Source organism: Numenius arquata, chromosome 1, assembly GCF_964106895.1.
Source record: "Numenius arquata chromosome 1, bNumArq3.hap1.1, whole genome shotgun sequence".
Lineage (NCBI taxonomy): Eukaryota > Metazoa > Chordata > Aves > Charadriiformes > Scolopacidae > Numenius > Numenius arquata.
Window position 1 is genome coordinate 38421950 of NC_133576.1, and position 17977 is coordinate 38439926.

Consider the following 17977-nt stretch of genomic DNA (forward strand, 5'->3'; position numbering starts at 1 on the left):
ACTGTAAAAGACAGTTTATTAGAATAGGATTTCCTTCCACATGAAAATCTTTTTTTCTTCTTTTTGTATAAACAGGGAATTTAAAACTATTTTCCTGTGATTAACAGTATGCTTTCCCAGAATGAACAAAAGACTTTTGTAAGCAAGAAACCATGAAAAATAAGCGTGCGTGTTCCTAAGAATTAGAACAGTACCACACATACAGCAAAAGACAGTATGGAAATAAATTCTAAAAGAATGTATTTGAAGACTTCAAAAACCATTTTAAAATAAGAGTCAGATTTTCAGCTTGTACATATTGACATAGCCCTGAGGTTTCAGTCACTTTAATACATCACATACTATAGTAGCTCCTTGATACCTCGATATACAGTTAGAAAACGTTATCTAAGTGTACATTAAAGAAACAACTTTTGTGTTTGCAAGTTCACAGAAGGGAGTGGTTTGGTTTTCATTTACCGGAGTGTAAATGGACTAGTCTTCTATGTGACGCTTACAGAAGTCGTATTTGGTGTGAATGTGTGTACAACGGGGTCTTCGGCCTCTGCCCCGTGCAGCCAGGATGGCAGTTTCCACCAGGTGACTCCTGACACAGCTCATGGTGTCAATGAGCTCAGGAGCACACCAGAAGCAGGCCATGAGCTCAACTAGTTGCTCCAGAGAGACCAGACCAGTCAGAGTTGCGATCTTTCCCCACTCCATTTGCCATCACCGCATGCACGCCTTGCAGATGTGCAATACAGCTGCTGTATGTATGTATGGAAAATCTGCTGCTCCGCGGAAACACCGGAGTTGCTGCACATGCATGAACGTGATTTACTGCTTGTGACACCGGCCACTGCTTCCAGGGAAGCATCGGACCTACTCCACATATGCCGTGCATTCAATCTATGCATGTAAGCCTGCTGCATCTAGGATGAAAGCGTGTCTTTTACGTCTGATTTACTGCGGTGATCCGTACACTAATTTGGCTTACAACCAGAAATGCTAGATTCGTTACGTATGCCTAATCAGTCCGCTGCAGCATAGGTAAGGGGCCCCAGACAGAAACCCTCTTCTGATACCCAGGTAAGCGTCCTGATCAGCCAGAAAAAAACAAGACATTTCATGATGAAAGGAAGATGGACCTTTAGCACCTATTTTTCTCAATGACCCCATGGCATTTTTGCTCTAGAGGATTCTGATCCCAGCATTTTGCAGAAAGTAAGTTCAGAGGCGCAGGTTCAGTTAATGCATAATCCTCTGAGAGTTATGTCTCTAGCCTTACCCCAGTTATCCGCGTTCCCGCCACAGGCAAAGACGTGAGACAGGCATCTCCAAAAGGAGTTTCATCACACCTGTCTCAGATACCTACCATAGGAAGGGAAAAATTACCCCGTGGAGATGCCTATCTAGTTCAGTTGACTGCACGGAAGCCTAGATAAGTAGCTTCAGACCAGACAGCTAAATTTTAGGTGGATAAAGATAGGTGAGATGAATCTCACCTTTAGTGTTGAGATATGTTGCAATTTACCTCTGGAGAATTTATTAGCCAGGTTTCGATGGTATGAAACCAGCTTCGGCATAGGAAGAGAGGGCAAGGATAGAAAGGATCACACACAATAGTAAAGATGGCCTAAACGTTCCTTATTTTAGGCTGTGCCTTGTAGTCAATGTAACTAACCTCCAGTTTCATCTCCCTGAGTCACTATGCACACATAGACCAGTCACAGCTCAGTAAAATCAAACCACAAACTAGTGCTGGCTGAGGCTGGGGCACCTAGTGTGCCAGAAGCAGTAAATGACACTAGCAAAGAGACAGCTATAGACAGGCTTTGTAGGGAAATAACAGCTTTAGATATAACGGGACTTAAAATCCCCTTGCCTTCAATGTATCAGGAAAAAAAAAAATCTATTTCAAAAAACAAGGAACATTTTTCTTTCTTTTCTTCTAATTACATTTGTTATCATGCTCACTATTTCTGTGAGCATTTATCACCTCAGCTGTTTTACTGTTTTATCTTTAAAACATTCATTATTCATCTGCAGGAAGACACACTTCCCTGTTTTTCAGCTTAGCTCCCAGATCTCCTTTTTGCTGGTTTTACTTCTCCTTTTTAGGAAAAAAATGGACTTTTTTTATTTTCCTCTCTCCAGTTGTGTGTAATTTCAATAAGAAAAGTACTTTTTCAGTTCATCAGTCTGACTATGAGCAAGAAGCAAGCTATTACGCCATAATTTCATTCCCTATTGCGTGGGAAGTAGCATTGCGTCATTCTTAGAATTGAGAACAAGAGATGAAGATCCTTTCTTGGTGGGTGCGGTGCAAGATTTGGTAGCCAGTCTTCAAGCCAAAGTAGGAACTTCTTTTCTTTTGATTAATTTCTTTTTATTTATTCTCTCTTCTGTTCCCCTCTCTTCCCCACAAAAGCCTTAAGTTCAGAAAAAAACCAAAACCTTTTAGTCTAATGGTAAGTTATTTAAGTCTTCTGCTTATGCTTAAACATTGAGAAGATGTGTATTTCTGCAACTCAATTTCTACCATCTAGACAGTTGTCTTAAAGCTGATTTCTTCACATCTGAGTACTAGGGTATTGGGAATTACGAACACGTGTAAGAGCATGCAAACTACAAGTCATAGAAAACAAAGAGCAACTGTAGAAACTTAGATTCAGAACATGCAAACCTCAAGCAAAAAGGTACTATTTGAGTATCATTATCAAACAGCTGTCCTTACATTTATTTGCCAACATACTGCTTATGTTATTTGTAATGAAATTCTGATTGTGCTGAGGATATATTGACCAACTAATAACTAATTAAATTTTGCCTTCTTAACAAGGTGAAAGGCAGTTATCAAACAGTCGGAGGAAGAAAATTTGTATTAGCCTCTATCAAAACTGGAAACCTCAGAATTTTGCTCAATACGCTCTTGATATGAATGGCAGAGAGAACCACACCCTCCATGATGTGTGGTTTTCCCCAATCCTGTGTGAGATTAAAAACATCTCAGAGGCTTCTGTTATAACACAGTTGTATTTAGTAAACTGGGGCCATCAATACTTTCTTGCTTAATCAAAATACAGGAGTTGTATAAACACAGGAATAACAGTTGTGTTACATATGAAGAGAACTCTCAGAGGGGTTATTTCAGTTTACGAAGTACTGGATATAACTCGTTCCTTTAGCAGAAATACATGTGAACAGATTTGTCAGGGAATTCCCAAGGAAAAGCGGGGAGTGGAGAGGCAATCCTAGTAGAAGATTATTCTCACCTCAAAGGCATCGTACCTCCTTCAGAGAATGCTCACAAGATCAGTGCGTAAAATGAACAAGCAATGACCACAAGTATATGTATTTTTAAACTAGTAACTGAATATCCAGATTTGCTCTTAATTCAGCAAATGTTATTGATCCTTCCATTCCTTGCCTGGTCCCATCCTTCACACTGCTGTTGTTCTTTATAGTCTTTCAGCACCTCTTTTGATTTGACATCCTCTTTGCTTCCCTAGCACCAGCATGACAAGTGCAACATCTTTGTCCCAGCTGTTAGCATGGGTGATCATATGGACGTATAATCCTGTTTGCTGCAGGCCTTTTCAGAGAAAGCAGTCCTTGACTAATCTCTCATACAGCAACCACTGTGGATTGTTTACTTTATTGATGTTGCTTTTATTTGTTTGTCAGTTACAAAAGGCAACTGTTACTCAGCTGTATTAGCCCACAATAAAGACTCTAAGAATTCAGGCACACATAAAAGGAAAGGTGTGCTGCTTTGGAAGACGGCTACATTTTATGTGCCAGGCCTACAGCAGGTGTAACAAAAAGACAGACTTTTACCCAGTGCTTAGTATCGTTCTTGAATGTTGTCAATGGAGGAAAAAAACTTTATATTTCAGACTTTTCCATCTGCATGCACAATTTTCAGAGTAAGTACTATGAATTCTCAGAGCCTGGAGCAACTGGGAACCCTTGAGTAAGTAATCTGGAACTGCTACTTGGGGTATGGTTGCACATCTGCTTTTACAATGCTTCGGGCTGTCATTTTTATTTCGGGTGCTAATGAAGATGTCTGATTAAAGAAATGGAGACAAAGAAATACTAACAAAATGCACCTTACAAAACTGAGACTAAAGGACTTAGAAATGATCTAAGAAAAAGTGAAGCCTGCCTGCAAAATGCAGCCACTCCCCACTTACAAAAAACACCAACCACAAACCATTCAGAAGTCTCTTTTCAGCTAGCAAGCAAATTAATAAAGCAGCAGGGATTTCCTGTCTGTTATCAGTTTTAATCTGGTATAATGACTTTTGAAGAAAGCTATTGAAAAGTTCCTTTTTAGTTTGCTGTGAAAATGAAACTGTTTGGTTCACTGGGCAGAGGTGAAATCAGCTGTAGATCCCTCAGACCTCCTACCTTTGTAATTTCTAACTGGCTTGCCACTGAAAGTAAATAAAACAAGAATTTCATTAGTATTACCACTGTAATGCTAGTAAGCTAGTAAGTCTGTAGAAAAGAGTCTTGATGCATGTAGGAGTAAAGTAATATATAAAAGTATGCTTTTAAGAACATCACTCCATGCTTTTCAAACGGCATTTTTCCCCATGTTTTCATCTCTTTCTGAATTATGCAAGGTCAGTCATTACACTCAAACATGAGGGGAACTCCCTCCCCTTTTATACACACTTATCATTACTAAATATTACCAGTAAGATCTTTGCTCATACATTCCCCAGAAATTCTCAGGAAAGCTAAAATGAAGTTTAGAAAGTCCACTGTAAAAACAGCTTGAGAAAGTTACGTGACACTTAAATACAGTGTAACACAGTCTGTACATTTCTTATCTGCTTTAACTTATTTTAGGAGGTATAAATGCAATAATTCAAATGCAAACACAATTCTTAACACTTTGTTAAAATTTCATAACAATCAAGTTTCCATTAGTATTCTTGGCAGGGCACCTTTTGCCACTGTTAATGTTTTATTCAGGATATGCAGCTTCTGGAAGGAGGTTGCCTTTAGTGGTGTCCTTGAATAAACAGGTACATGGAGTTTACCCCACTTTGATCTGTCCAACAGAGATTTTTTTTCCCTTTAATATACAAAAGAGGAGAGGTTTTTTCCATCTTTCTGTTTCCCTTTGCATTGCCTTCAGGATGATACTGGGGAGAACAAGCTGCCCTCTGGCTATTTTTAGCAGAGGCAAAGACCTCACTGCTACTGTAAGTTGCTTTGGAGGAGACAAATATCTAGCAGAGCCTACAAGTGCTGAAAATTCTCTGGTCCTAGTCAGGGTAACACACAGCAGCAGTTTCTAAGACATTCTCTTAGCTATCTGAGGCTGAAATTGTACACGCAGATAGTATCACATGAAAATACTTGTCAGGACATGAAAACAACATGCAAATAACATACACATAGCACTGGACATCCTCATTTGCCTTTTGATAGAGGCAGTAGCTCAACAGTCACATCACAACATGTTCAGCTCTAGCACTGGCATGTCATTTGCTAGCTCAAGACTATCTCTTCACCACAACTTGCTCCGCAGTATTTTTTTTGCCCTACTTGACGTCTTATCTCCTCTTACGTAGCACAGCACAGAGCTTGATATCTGGCTGTCAAACCAGACCCGCAACGAGGACAAGGTCTGTCCACGGGACACTTCCAGCAAATCACTCTCACACCAACGCAGCCTAAGCTTCCAGGAAGCGTTTTACACCACACGACATAAGCTTAGAAAGCCTGTTGCCAGCAAAAACTCCCTCAGGATGGTACCTTTACAAAACACTAGTTTAACATTCCTTGGCACAAAAGCATCACTGATCATGTAACTGGTCAAGCCTATTAGTTGGTGGCACTTCCCAGCACAGGCCTCACGCCGCATTTCTAAAAGAGTAAGAGTTTTACACCAGCAAAACACACAAAGCCCGTACCACCCCACCACGTCCTCCCCTCGGATGACACACGAGTAGACGGCCGCAGGGCCGGACCAGCGCTTCCCACCCGGCAACGGCTACCCCTTGACAGGCTCTGTGGCCCCTTAGAGAGGCGGCACCCGAGCCACCGCGGCTTTTCAAGCCGTCTCGGTGAGGCTCCCCGCGGGCGTTGAGGCCGGCGTCGGGCACCAGGCCCCGGCGATGCCCAGAGGAGCCGCCGGCGGCGGCGGCGGCGCGCACGCGCTGTGTGAGCGGCGGTGTGGGCGGCTGCGCGTCGGCGGGGGGCGCCGCGTCCAATCAGCGGGCGGGGTGTGTGCGCGCGGAACGGGGGTGGGGGGAAGGGGGGGTTGTGGGGTGTGGGGGGGGCGGGTAATGTTGTTGGGAGTCACCTGACCACTGGCGCCGCAGTCGGGCCGCAGCCTCTGTGGCAGGAGCGGCCGAGACCGGGGTGGGAGCGGGAAGAGGCGGCGACGGTACCCTCCGGCTGGCTGGCCGGTCGACCGACCGACCGACCGACCGACCGACCAGCGGGTGAGGGCCCCGGCGCGGAGGAGCGACGGCAGGCGCTGAGGTGAGCCGAGCGGTACAGAGCCCAACCGGCCGCCGCGGGGAGCGGGCATACGCGCCACCCTCCGCCCGGTGCCTGTTGGGCTGAAGTGGACGGGGGCGAGGGCAGCACCATTCGGGCGCGGGGGGGGGGGAGAGGAAGGAGGGAGGCTGAGGCGCGTTCACAGGGGCGGTGTTGGCCAGCCGGCCCCCTCCTTCCCCGCCTACTCCCCCGTTGTGGCCAGTCCCGCCGGGGCCGGCGCTGTCGGGACTCCGGGTGAGGGTGGCGGGGTCCCGCGGGGGGAACCAGGCCGGGGCAGGGCGGTGGCGGAGGCGCCCTGTCAGCGCTGGGCAGCGGGCGGCTCCCCCTCCTCGGTGCCGTGCTTTCAGGTAGTTCCCCACCCCCGTCCCTTCTCCCGCGAGGCCCGTGCCCAGCGCCGCCGCCGTGGCCGGGCGGTCAGTCGTTACTGGGCGCTTCGTCCCCCGACGTTTCCGCGGGTGCCCATGTGCCCGTCCGCTGCGGTGACACAGGCGTGACTCTGCCACGCCGCCGTCCCTGGCCCTGCGCGACAAGCGGCAGCTCAGCCCTGCGGGAAATCCGGCGTTAAAGCCGCTCTGCCTGGGTGAAACGTGCCCCTGGCGCCTTCGGTGTTTGCTACCCTCAGTGGGAGCTCGGGAAGGTTTGTTTTTAGACCGTAAACAACGAGATCCAAATCCTGTCTTGTTCTGTACAGCGAGATAACTTGGCAGGCTTTGGGGCACACTGAAAATGTAGCAATTGTAAAAGAATCGTCACCTGCTTTTCTGTCAAATTATGTTTGCGTTCTTCATTTTAGTATGGCAATATAACAGTAATGCCAAATTCATATGCAACTGGAGCCTCTCTGTGTTTGTTGAATTAAAAAAGGACAAAGCAACCGTTCTAGCAGTAAAGGTAGAGTGAAGATAACTGTATGTGCAGTTTCATCATGCGGTAACTTTTGACAGACACATTAATTTGAGGCACTTCAGGAAGGCACTTTCAGGGTGTGAAAAACATTTGACTGTAGTAATGGAGTAATTGCCATCCAGAAACACTGTAAGTTAAGGTTGTGCAGCACTTTGAATACCCTAGTAATAGAGCCAGTTCTTTAATCTCAAATATTATGCCACACCAAAGAGAAGACAAAAGAGCATATTCCTGTCAAATGTGGTGAGTCCAAATTAAAGCAACTAAGATACTCCAAATCTTATTGCGTGGCTTATGAGTTTAACTTTAAAGGTGACTTAGATGGCATAATTACTCTTGGATGCCCTAACACGTGTGAGTAAGCCTGTGTGTATGTTAGCAAGTAGTGAGGCCCAAAAGCGACAGATTTGCAGAGAGAAACAGTTGGCACTGAAAACGGAATATTCAAGTTGTGTGTTTTTCAGAAGGACTTCCTTTGAGCTAACTCTACTGAATCCCTTAGTATTTGGACTGCTTTAGAGGTACTTCTAGACTACATTTCTCAGTTTAATCTAGTCTGAAAAAGAACCTGCTCTTGTTGTCCGGATCAGTCTTGTGAAGTGAATGAAAGGAGAGTTAGTGGGATGTTTGGGAAGTTTGCTTCACCAGCACACTCCCGATTCTAACAAAAATGGTAAAGTGGAGGTTTAACTTCTGTTTACTGTGTTTTTGAGTGTTTTATACTAAAAAATATGTAAGATTTTGGTGTGCTAAATATTCCTTTGCTTTTAGTAGGTACTAAAATCCTTATGCTAAGATTATTTTGAACAGTAATAAACTTAGGTTAATATAAGAATTGTCTAGTATTAAAAAACCATATCCTTTACCTGATCATTTAGATCAGGTGGCACTCTGACTGGGTATAGAATTAGACATGTCTTTGCACGGGTTGTATGAGTCCCAAATAACTTTGCCCTATGGTTTAGGGAAGCATAGCTCAACAAGTCTCCATCTCATGTCATTCCTGCCCCTCCGCCTTCCCAGTTCTATAAGATAAGGTGTTCATATAAATTCTTCATAATTTTCTTTTAATCATAGAGATGTCTTTCTCCCTCCTCTGGGCATGCAGGTGTGAGAGGGAAGAGTAGTAGGTCAGTCAGAAGGATTCATGTTTGTGTCTGAGTGCTGGCATTTTAGTTGTCCCTTAGAATTCGACCACTGAGAGTTTCATGGGGGAGATTTTAGGGGTAGAAAAAACCTTTGTGGTATTTATAGTGTAAGTCCTGTTTACGTGCAATCCTTAGTTAAACCGTAGGTAATGTGTTAGTTGATGCAAATGTGGGTAGGAACAAAACCTTAAGTGAGCAAAAAATAACTGCTGAAACAACCATTAAGTTGTGGAAATTCAGCCTAGTATGACCACAGTGCGCATAATGTATGAGGACCCACCTGCAGCTTTCCCTGCCCCCCACCTCCAGTTCAGAGTTAAGCAGTGTGGAGAGGAGAAAAAAAAGTAATAGAAAGGCTCACTTTGCTTTAAGAAATCATAGGCTGTGTCACAAAAGTAACTCCATCTCCAGCAGTATGCTGTATTTCTCAGTTAAGGCCATTTTCAGACTGGAAGGAAGTTTTGTTCTTCTTAAGTAATATGAAGGGAAACCTTAGTATTTTGTATCAATGTGAGTTAGCAGGTCTGAGTAACGCCCAATTGACGGGTCAGCTACTGAAGCCTTAAAAAGGAGGGGGAAGTACGCTATGAAGGACAAATTGACTTTAGAAGCATTGGTGAAATACAAATAAATTGAGTTTAATCATTAGACATACATTGGAGAGCAGGAGTAGCCTAGGGTACCAGTCACTCAAAATGCCTTTAAATGAGAGCGCGCTTGTGTCTTAAAGAATACTCAGTTAATCTTTAGAATCATGTTGAGATAATTTGCTTGTGAATGACTTCATTTGAACTGTCAAGATTGTGTTTATAGGTGTTTTTTTGAATTCCGGTCTTGGCCTATTGACTAATGCTTTGATAAGTAAATAGATAGAAGCAGCATTAACCGGGATAGCAAACTCTAAGATCAGTATTTTATATGGTACCATCCCCCAAATATTTACTTACAGCTCAGCTGGTAAGGCCATGTCTCTTAACATCGTATGTCAGATAGGAAATGGTCTACAGTTTCCTGATGGGAAAACTGAAACACAGCTACGTGTGGTTTGGTGGAGGTCTTTAATTGCTATTTGAAATCTGGTCTTCTGCATCTTTTTTTCCTTTTTATATAAATATTGCCAGTTCTGATGAACCTATGCTTTTCTGTTGTCATAGAAATGTTTCTAAGTTCTTTCTGATTTGTGTCTAAAATATTTGTAGAATTTTGTTTCTAATTTCACAGACTGTGAAGAACAATTGTGGAAAAAAATTGGACTTAAAAAGCTAACACCAGAAACAAGTTATGAATATAATTTCCAAAAAGTGTTTTCTTTGACTTGCCAATATATTTGTTTCTCAGTTCTTTCAGGTTGTTTCTTGTGTCCTTCTAAGTTAGAGTAAGATACATCAGAACCACAGATGGTTAATTTAGTATTCATTATAAATATTTTGACATACATACTTGTGAATGGATTCTGACAGTCATTAAAACAAAATTATTCATGTGGTTTGTTTAACTGTGGCAACAAGTAGAATATGTAGCTATAAATGCAAAGGTATTCACCCTTTAAGTAAAGGCAAGAGTTGACAGTATTTGTTAGTTGTGCATGCTTTATGTTATGCCAGTTTACCACTTATCCTAAGTGAATATTTTATTATCTAACCTAATTCTTATTTTAAAAAAAATAAAATCAGTTTCTACTAGTATTTTTTGGGGTGTTGTGTTTGTGGGGGTGTTTTGTCATTGGATGTTTTGTAGGGTTTTTTAGGTGAACCATGCCTTTGGGAAGTGTGTGTATTATTGTTATCTTCCCATAGTAGCTGTTTAAATACCAGTAGAATTGAAGGATTATAAGTGATGGGATTTTGCTGCAAAGGAGTCTCCAAAACCCTTTCAGTCCTATTTTGTTTTTAGCAGTGAAACAAACCAAATCCCACAGCATGATTTTTATCTCTGATCCAAAAATTAAACAGTGTTGTCTAAAATAATGGTAAACTGCAAAGTAGTAATATTATTTTATGGCTTTGATATGGACTGCTTGCTATCATCCTCTGAGGGAAACTATTCAAACCTCTGCTCTGTGGAAAATTTCTGTGATTACACAGTATCAATCCTCTGCTTTTTTTTTTTTTTTTTTTCCCCTCCAAAATCCCAGTTTCTGAAGTGTTGTGGCTACTAGGAATCTCGGTTTGCACTCCCACCTCCCTTCTGCCCTATGCCCCAAGTTCTCGTATAGTTTGCAAATATTAAAAAAGTGAATATTCAGGCTTAAAACCTGGAAAACAAATTAAGACACTCAGCGCAGACTTAAAACTTGCCAGACTTCCCGTCATTCTTTTTAATTCTCACTTGTGACTTGACAAGAGTCCAAATGCTGTGGTAAGAATTATGTTGCAGAAATGCAACCTATTAATTTTTTTAAAGTTCATTTATGTAATTAAGCTGTGAATAACATCATCCAGGTGTTTAGACTAATAAAGAATACAATTTAGGATTTTAATTATGAATATGCTAATCACCTGAAGATGACACCTACTTTTTTTCTGGAGAAGAAAGCATTATTCTTATGAAGCAAAGCTTACTTTTTGCTTTTTAGTCCTTTTTTTCTTTTAAAGTCTTTTTGAAATAAAGATGGAGAAGCAATAAACAAATACTAAAATGCTTGTTCATTCCTTGTCAGCATAACATGAATCAGCAGCTATTAACTGCTGCAGGCATTCATCTGTAACATAACTTTATTTCCTTAAAAGGAGAGGTAGCTGGGGGCAAGGACATAGATATAGAACTTTAGAAGAAAGCCTTTGCAGTTGATTTTGAATAAACTGTCTCTTATCCAAACTGTCTTGTTTTAGCAGTAGTAAATGATAGTTGTCCCTTTGCACTTTACATCTGTGGATGACAATTTTTTTACAGGATAAAGTAAATGTAAATGTCCACCCTAAGGGAACTGACAGAGATAAGTGACCTGCAGGAGTCAGGAATAGCGCTCAGAGTTTTTCTCCAAGCTATTTTTTGGGGTCTGCAATGCCTTTTCTTCCAACTGTCCAGGAATTGAAAGTGCTCTAAGAGTACAGATCTGTTACAAGCATGGTGATGGCTGAGCAGACCTTTATTATCTGCTAGGTGATAAATGAATCTTGCTAGTTTTATCGTGATGGAGATCATAAGTGAAATTGCATTTGGATGTCCAAGTTCAACCAGCTCAGATAGCAGTGACAGCAAAGTTGTCCTGCCTGGGTTCTGCAACTACTGAAGGAAACTTCACTTTGATTTCTCTTATTTCAAGAACTTTACCCATGTACAAGTGAGAGTTACTGTGATTACTATGGAGGATTGATATCCACTATGGTATTAGGGCAAGCTTGCTCACTGAGTGAGTAAAGACTAAGTAACAGGGTTTTGTTTACTTTTGTAGTAAATTGGGTAACTTTTGGGCTGGATCATTTACAGGAAATTTATGGTAGGTGAAGGTCAGAAAAAAAACCCCGTACGTGTAAACTGAGTTGTGTCTGGTAGAGCCACGTAATTGATACCTGCCTCCAGGAATACAATATGAACTCTTCTTTTTAGGAATATCTCAAATGGATTTATTGACTGATAGAAAATAAGAGGCTGTTGCTTTTTAAAAGAAAGCACTGACTTGATAGGGTGTAACTTTTCTAGCTCATGTATTTTTGCTTGGCACTTGCTAGTACCATTGCTGTCTTAGTAGAGCTTAAGACAGAATAACTGCAGCTCAATTTTTGCTGGTTTATTGCCCCACTCGCTATTAAGTGTATTACAGGTGATGGTAACAAAGTACAATCCTGTGTTTTATTTGACAGTGAGTCTTTTATAGGAAATCATTAGGTTGGGATTAGACTTGATTGAATCCAAATGCCTGTGGGTTCCCATTGTACTTTGACCATTAGATACTGGATTTTCTTTTCCAGGTCTTTAGACTTACTGTCAAGAGTTTAGATTATAAATTTGGCAAATCAGCTATGTCTTTCTGAAAGTTCAAGCCTTCTAAGTAATAAAGGCATGACCATTATTGATTTCCATGGGTTTCTGTGGTCTGGTTTAGTATTTTTAAAGACAACTGAAACATTCAAATTCGGAATGTTCAAAAAGTACTTCGGTAAATGCGTACACAAATCATAGGCATATCATAACGTAAATAGAAGCAGAAATGACAGTGATTTGCATTCTTAAACCTGTATCTCAGTTTTAAGGGCCATTTTAGTATTCTTTGGCTGTTTGCCTTGGAGTCTCACAGCTTATGGAGCTCGTTTCTGTGACTCATTCATTCTTTCTAGTCGTGAATTTTCCTCTGACACACCAGTGGACCTTTCCAGTGTCAGCTGCTCCGACATTCAGAACACTCTAAAGCATACCCGTTCCTATGTTGAAGTCTCACCCCTTTCAGTTTTTGTGGTGTTTGAGTATGAAGTAAAGGACACTGACTTTACCTCTGTGTTAGCCATCTTTTGTTGGTGTTCTAAGTTACTCTGTGGTAAAGTTCCTGGCAGCTGTCATAGGCAGGCAGAGACACCTCCAGCTGTTAAGCCGTTATTTTTGTCTTCATTGTTCAGAAAGAATGATGCAAGTATAAAGTAAACCAGCTATAAGTATACAGTAAACCCGCAATAAGCATCCAGAATTGTTGTTATCTGACTGTTTTTCTAAGTTACTGAAAAGCCTAGTTGTAAACTATACTGCTTTTTGGGGGATTTTCTAACATTGATGCAAAAATGCAAGATATTCTGTTTAAATCCTCATTTTAAGTCTCAAGAAGTTCTTACTATTCATTGACTGCATTGAATAATGGTATGTTTTACTTATGTAATCAGTTTGATTTTGATGATCCTGTATGTTTGGCATTCATTACTATTAAAATATTTTTGACAGGACATTCGTGTTTTAGAAATTCTTTACAGAAAAGCTGGAATTCTTTGGTAGTTGTCCAGTGGGCATGTGGATAAGTGGCAATGACTTGGGATAATTGCTGCTGATGTTAATATTTGCAGTGTGTTGATGGGTGGTACCGTTGCTTTATTATTCTAAGGTTTTGAATGTTGCCTTAACATCTGCATCTTATTGCTGTTGCTTCTGGTTAGCTATATCACTTTCTCCTTTGAATGGGATTTCTGTTTGTTATCAGCTTTTTGCAACCACAAAGGACTTCATTGTTATAGCAAATTGTGAAGTTCAGGCTCAACACCACAAAAAAAAAGGCTGATATTGAGTGTCCTATATCAGTATACATACACTATGTGTTTTGCTGTCCTTTGCATAATGAGGAGAATTACTCCTCAGCATGAAGCACTTGAGAAAGTGGAACTGTGTCCAATCCTGACTTTCAGGAGTGGTTTGCCAGGAAGACCTATTGTAAAAGGCATTTACTAGTTTTACTATTATTATTTTAATATATATATGTGTGTATGTATGATATAAATTGTTATATATATCATATATATTACATTGTTTCTATATTTGTATATATTATTCAAAAGTATATATCTTTTTTTTTTTGTGAAATGCAGTACCAAACTCTTTAAAGAACTTTGTAATCGTCTGAATTTTCAGAGACATACTTAAACATCAAACAGTTCCTTTGTCCTATCATAAATGTATGGAGGTAAGCTGGTTTCTGTGCATGCTTTTGTCAGCTTCAGTGACAACTTGATGCTTCAAAGCGTCCTTCACCTCTCGGCGTAACACTTTTCTTGTTGACCGCAGGATGTTGAGTGCAGACTTTTACATGCTGTGGTAGTGCTGTTGAGCGTGAAAATTAATCTTCCTTGTGCTAGATTTATATGTGTGTGGATGAGAAATATGTCACAGTATTCCGAGTTTTATCCTGGTAGTATGTTCCTACTCTTATGCTATCTATTCCAAGGTAATATTATCTATTACTGTTTTCCTTCTGTAACTTAGCAACAACAGTTCCTTATAGCTTTACCTGGTCTCAGCTGTAATGATTATAATCTTTGGAATATATACTTTTTTTTTTAAGTATCACGTGGGGATACTTTATGGTTTACCTAAGCGTCTACACCAAGTGACTCTAAAGTAGAGATTGTGCAGGAAGGAAGTAGAGGATAATTTAACTAACTTCTTTTCTTCTGTGGTTGACTAGGAGTTAAAGACCAGTAATTGCTACCCATTGCAAGCAATGAGATGAGCAAACCTGCAGTCTAATTTTAAAGTACCTTACACTTACTGTACTTCTTAAATACCTCCATGTTAATAGCATAAGCTAATGAATAACTTTAAATGCATGAGAATAGGGAGCCTTGGATGAGATCTGTATTTGCCAATGAGTTTTGATAGGCATCTTGCTCCGATAGCTGCACTGTGTACTTAAACAAATGCATATTCCTTATTTAAATGTTGTTGCAGTGCTAATTTTCATTAAGATCATAAGTATACATTCTTTAAAAATAAATATGTATGTATCTAAATTTAAAGTAGAGATGTCTAAATTTACTGAAGAAATGGTAATTTTACAGGTAACTTAGGCATAGTTTTCCTATTGAATTGTATGCTAGTAGGGAGAAAAAAAATGGAATTACTTCACTTTGATAAAGCAGAATAAAGTTTTATAGCCAGTATTTAGGAGAGAATATTCTTGCCCTTAGGCAAAACATTTTTTATCTCAAAATCACTGGCCAGTAAAGAATGGAAATTCTATAGTAGCATGCTTTGTTGTGTTTTCAAAGCAGAACTCGATTCATTCAGCTGCAAGTGTTCCTTTATGTAGTTTTTATACAAATATATGTGTTTATATACATTCTTTCCTTTTTTTTTTTTTTCTCCTTCCCCCTCCCCCCCCTAAGACTATGAGGTTATTAGGTGTGCAGAATTTCAGGTGAGAGGAGTTTGAGGAATGCTTTTGTGCTGACAGTACTAGTTTTCTTCTGCTGAAGATTTGTAGTTAGCTTTTGTGTTGCTTCTTTAATCCTTTCAACCTGCATTGTAAGGATTATTTTAAGTTTTGGAAGATCTTTTTGGACTCTCCTTATTTTTGATGGAAATGGCTGTATTTAATATCTTAAAGAATATTCTTGTGGTGTTTTTTTTTTTCTTAGCACCTTTTGCATTCAGTCACGTGGATGTACGTTGACGTGACTTAGTGAACAGTGATTTAAATATACAGTCATCTGCTGACTTTTGGAATACTTTTAGAAGTTATCTGTGCCTGCTTTTAGTTTTCCTTCCTTAAATGTTTATTTTAAAGTAGAAAAAGCGTGGTAGAATAGTTTTAGCCTGGTTTCCAAGGAAATAATTTGTGTTATCATTGTTTGTAGTATCCGTTTTCCTTCTTTTTAGTAACTTGTTGCTGCTTGCATTTGAATTGTCTGAGAGGGGAAAAATAATCTTGTAGATGATATTTGTAGAAAATTAAGTACAATGGACACCTACATTGGGAGGAAAAAAGCCTAGTAGGGCTTGTCCTTGTAGGACAGTTGCAGCATGAGCTTATAAATTATAAAGCTCCTTTAAAAAAGCACCAGTGAATTGTTTTTTCCACTTCACAACTTTTCCCCTCTTTGTCCATCCATAAATGAAATGAATTTTAAGAATTTCTAAGTGCTCCAGGAGAATAGTTAAAGTAGAAGAAAAATGAAACAGTTTACGGAAGAGATGTTCTCTTTCTTCTTAGTACAACAGTAAGTCTTGTTGTAGATATCTATGTAACAAATCTTCTTATGGGCAAGTGTATTTTGCAGTCATGCCACTGTGGAAAATCTAGTTGGTTGTCATGACAAATACTATCATAAATGTGGTACCATGCCTTTATTATGCAACTGGAAAACAGAATTAAGACATTCACAAGTTTGACCTCTGTTAGTACTTCTCTAAAGTGTTACAGTGGTTATATTTTCCCTTTCCTGTTTGATGCGTTTTGTTTCCACCAGCATTTTCAGTCTTCTGGTTCTTTTCCTTTTGATTTCTCTCTTTACCATGTATGATGGTAATTAGATCTTACAAAGAAGACTGAGAGAAATTTAGTATTTGAGTGTGGTGTGTGTGGTGGGGTTTTTTTGTTGGTTTGCTTGGTTTTTTTTAAAGGTTCTTTTGAATTTTGAAATACTTAATGACATGCTGCATTTTATATTTTGGATACCTCAAAAAAACCCACTTGTATCCTGTTTAAATATCGTGGGGATATAACTTGGCTGATGAAATCTTCACATTAGGAAGTACAACATTCTGTCAGAGTAAAGTGTTAAATTGAGTTATGCTCAAATTAAATATTTATTTTTACTTTTCAAGAAACAGAAGGTAGTGTTTCAGTGTTGATACATGATTTTTTTTTTTTTTTTTTTTGGCAACAACAACACTGGAAGCTCACTATCAGTGCTTCAAATAGGCTGTACACTGTTTTGCAAACATGTTGTGTGCCTTGTGGAGATCAAGTGGAAAGGAGGGTTGACTGCTCTCTGTGCATCTGTATCTATATGTGTATAAACAAACACTGTTCCTTTTAGTCTTCCATGCTATGAAAGTGCAATGGGTGAATTGGATATTGGAACTGATTATATTATAAGGGAAAACCCATGAGCAGCATATATGATACATGGGTTGTCTACCTGAGGGTTGGAAGAATTTGAGACTTCAAAAGAAGAAAGAAAAAAGAACCCTTAAAGGCCTGCCTGTACCTGTGGTCTTCCTCATGAGATTTGCCTAGGTGTTCACCCCAGTATATGTCCTTACCTTTAATACTTCCCTGTGCTCCCCACCACCCTGGAATTAGTCTTCCATTTTGTCTTCCGTTTCCTTTCGGGGTTGTGTGTTTGAGGTTTTTGGGGTTTTTTTGTTTGTTTGTTTTGATGGTGTTTTGTTGTTTGTGGGTTTTCTTAAGGCCTTCTGGCAACAAATAGAGGGTCATAGTTTGTTAAACTGTGTGTGCTGTAATATCTGAGGAATATGATAAGTTAAAGATACAGAACAAACAAATCACAAATACATGATTTATATTGCACGGTTTACTTCTCATAAGCTATTATAAGAATAGAACTTCATGAATGTTTCACAGGGAATTTTTTCATAATTCCCATTTAAACTGATTGGAAATTAAGTATTTCCTAAGTAAACAAATCTCTGTAGTCTTGTCATTAGGTACATGAAAACATTTAAATTGGGGGTTTTTTTCTTCCAAAAATAAGCCCTTTAGGGTTAACAGTGCATGGTATAGCTATTGCTTAGTGGGGAAAACTCTTGATTTGTGTAACTCTGGTTTTTTTGTGGTTTTTTTTTTTCCCCTGAGAACTTTTATTTTCACAAAACAAAATCTTGTATATTTAAGCAAATGCCCCTAACCAGATTTATTTCCTTTGTTTCTGCCCAGTTATGATCTGAACAATTTGTTGGTAAAGTTGACTGTGAAGTTGAGCGTACAGTGTTCCATGAGGAAGTAGGAAGGGCAGATAACACTGATGATTTGCACT